Consider the following 3,890-nt stretch of genomic DNA (forward strand, 5'->3'; position numbering starts at 1 on the left):
TTAGTTACTTTTCTCTCATTGCTGAGACAAAAGACCTGACACCCAAAGTTAACAGGGGGAAAGAAAGGTTTATTTGGCTTACAGTTCATCATAATCAGCTGACTCCAGGGCGGGATGTCATGGCAGAGGAGTTTATGGTGGCCAGAAGGTAACAAAGCAACAAGGGACCTTAACAGTGTCTTCTTACCCCTTTTGCCTTATTCAGACTGTTTAGGGCAGGTAGCACTCACACCTTTAATCCTAGTGCCTGGGGCCTAGCATTGCACCATGAATCAATCACACACTCTAGATTCAGCCGCTCCAAAATAGCCCCACCTCATTCCTATGCGGTTTTGAGGGGACATCTAAACACAAGCCGTAACAAGTGTGAGTGTTCCAGTTTCTTCATACCCTTTCCAACACAGCATTATCTGTCTTTTTGATAGAAGCCATTACAGGAGATATAAAATGGTATCTAATTATAGTTTTAACTTGCATTTCTGTACTAAGTAATGACTAACATTAAGCAAATTTTCATATGCTTGTTAGCCATTTGTTTATTTCACTTATCTATTTAAATTTTTTATTACTGATCATTTATCTTCTTATTGAGTTGAAAATGTTCTTTGTATATTCTAGATACACTTTCTTTATCATATATATGATTTGTAAATATTTTCTTGCATTCTGTGTCTTTTCATTTTATTAATGGTGTCCTTTGCTGTTATTAGTATTTATAAAAAATAGTTTTATTTTTACCTTAAAAGTATAAAATGTTTAGGGGCCGGAATTTAGCTCAGTGGTTCCACCACCTTCCTCACAAGTTCAAATGCCAAGTTTGATCCCTGGTACCCACCCCAAAAGTATAAAATGTTTAAAGTGTAAAAATAAATAATTTTTAAAATCCCTTACACAGTTATGCAATATCATATTATCTACCTTACAATATTTTTATGATTGGCAAGAGCAACATTGTGTCTGTTAGCAGTCATTTTCCTCTAGTTCTAGAAATTACTTATCAACTTTTTATCTCTATAGACTTGTCTATATTGGACACTTCATATCAAAGAAATTATATGCTATGTAGTGTCTTATGACTGGCTTCATTTAATATAATATTTTTGTTACCAAAATCCACATTGTAGTGTATATCAGTACTTCTGTCTTTTTATTGAAGATAATATTGCATTGCATGGGTATATCATATTTTGTATGCCTATTCTTTTAGTTTACAGACATGAGTGATTTCTACTCTTTTGGCTATTATAAATGATGGTGCTCTGAACAAGTGTGTATCTGTGTGGACATATATTTCCATTTATCTTAACAGAAGATACCTAGGAGTGAATATACCTACTCAAAATTAATGAAAGATACATGCCAGGTCATATGATAGCAATACATTTGACATTTTGAAGAACCACCAAATAATTTTCCAAAGTGGCTATACCTTTCATATATCCACCAGCAACGTAAAAGGGTTCCAATTTTTCTAGTTCCTCACCAACACATGCTATTATCTCATTTTTATTACAGTCATTCTAGAGGATATACATTAGTTTTTTTGTTTTGTTTTTTTTGTTTTGTTTTGTTTTGAGATAGGGCCTCATAGTTCAGGCTGACCTTGAGTTCACTATGTAGTTCAGGCTGACCTTAAATCTGTGGCAATCTTCCTGCCACCCACTCTCTTGTGCTAGGATTGTAAGTGTGTGCCAGTATGCCCAGTGTGAATTAGTATGCAAATGTGGTTTTAATTTGTATTTCCCTACTGACTAGGGATGTGGGTGTGTCTTTTTCACATGTATATTCACCATCTATGTATATTTGGGAACACATCCATCCAAATCTTTTGCCCATTTCCAATTTCATTATTTTTTATTATGGATATAAGTATTGTTTTGTGTTATAATAGCTATGAGTAACTTTTCAGATTAATAGGGCTTTTCAAAAACTATTTTGAAGTGACAAAAATTTAAAATTCAGTGAAGTACAATTTATTAGGGGCCTTTGTTTTATTGTTTTTGTTTTTCTAGACAAGGTCTCACTATGTACCCCAGGCTGGCCTTGAACTCACTGTGTGGCCTAGGCTGGCTTTGAACTCACAGCAGCCCTCTTGCTGCACCCTCCTGAGTGCTGCAAAAACAGGTGTGCACCACCGCACCTGGAACAGGGTTTTTTAAAAAAATGAGTTTATTTGGTTTTTCTTTCTTTCAGTTTTTTGGGGGAGGTACCAGGGATTGAACTTGGAATCTTGTACTTGCCAGACACGTGGCAGCACCACTGAGCTAAATCCTCAGCCCTAAAATGAGTTTACCCTTGGTGTATTTTTTTTTTTTTTGGTACTGGGGATCAAACTGGGGTCCTTGCACTTGCAAGGCAGGCAGTGGAACCTCTGAGCTGAATCCCCAGCCCATGAGTTTACTTTTGATATTGTATCTAAGAATTCTTGACCTAATCCAAAACTGTTATTTTCTCTTACTCATTTTATAATTTTAACTATTGCACTTAGTATATTTAGATCTGTGAAATATACTATTGCATTTACTATACTTACATGTATGAAATTATCTTTGTTCACTGTAAATTCACTTTTCTGCACTATGGATACCAAATTATCTCACCATCATTTGTTTGGGGGTAGTAATTTCCTTAATGAACTGTTTTGACATCTTTGTTGAAAACCAATTCATTGTGAGTGTAAGGTTTATTTCTGGACTCAGTACTGTTCCATATATTATATTCCTTTTTTTTTTTTTTTTTTTTTTTTTTTTTTTTTTGGTACCAGGGATTGAACTTGCGTCCTCTGGGTTCTGTAGATTTATAATGTTTGCATATTCATTAATGTGTTTTTTACATTTGTTCCCTTTTTAAAAGTTGTTTTGGCTTTTCTCCGTTCTTTGTTTTTCTATATAAATTTTAGGATTAATTTGTCAATTTATTTTAAAAGGGGATGGGTTGCTGTGATTTTTATAGGGCCCTGTAGAATTTATAAGTCTATTTGGGAGAAATTGCTACTTTAATAATATTGAGTCTTCTAGTTCATGGACATGAAACATCTCATCATTCATTTAGATTTTATTTATTGTAACTCATCTTTGTGTTGAGGTTTGTAGTATACATTTTCCACTTTTATTAAACTTATTACATATATTTTTGATGCTGTTAGAAATGAAATTGTTTTCTTAATTTTATTTTTGGATTGTTGTTCCTAAAATGTAGAAAAGTAATATTTTTGTGTGTTTGGTTCTTATATCCTGTGACTTCATGCCCTCATTTCTGGTAGTTTCTTGCAGATTCTTTGAGATTTTATACTAAAAATATGGTGTGATTCTGAGTGGAGATAGTTTTACCTATTCTTTTCCAATCAGAGTGCATTTGTTTGCCTTATAGAAGGATAAAAGTAAATATTCTGTCCTGTTCCTGACTGTTGGAAAGAAATATTTAGTCTTTCATTAGTGTTTCACATAACATTAGTTGAATCAAATTGCTCCATAAAAATTTTCAGAAACACAGCAAACAAAACTATACCATCTTTTTTTTTTTTTTTAATTGAGTTTATTGGTACATTTAGGGATACAGTACAGTTACATTCATTGTTGGGATCATGTACCTTTACATGGCAAGTCTTGATTCTCATTTTTTTCCCCTTACCTCTGCCCTCCCTTCACCCCCTCCTCCCCTCCCCATCTACACTTTATTTTCATCTTTTCATTCTCTCACATTTTTTTCTTTTCCCTTTTTGTTCTTCCCCTACGTATCACACCTTCCCTACACCTTTAGCTCCTTTCCTCCCATTTCTAAATGTCAGTAATCTTATTAGAATCTTATGCATTGTTGCAGAATATTCACACCAGGGAAACTATTTGGTATTTACACATGTGGGACTTATTTATTTCACTTAGGAGTATATC

This window comes from Fukomys damarensis, unplaced genomic scaffold (assembly GCF_012274545.1).
Source record: "Fukomys damarensis isolate Sample0158 unplaced genomic scaffold, DMR_v1.0_HiC HiC_scaffold_33, whole genome shotgun sequence".
In the NCBI taxonomy this organism is placed as follows: domain Eukaryota; kingdom Metazoa; phylum Chordata; class Mammalia; order Rodentia; family Bathyergidae; genus Fukomys; species Fukomys damarensis.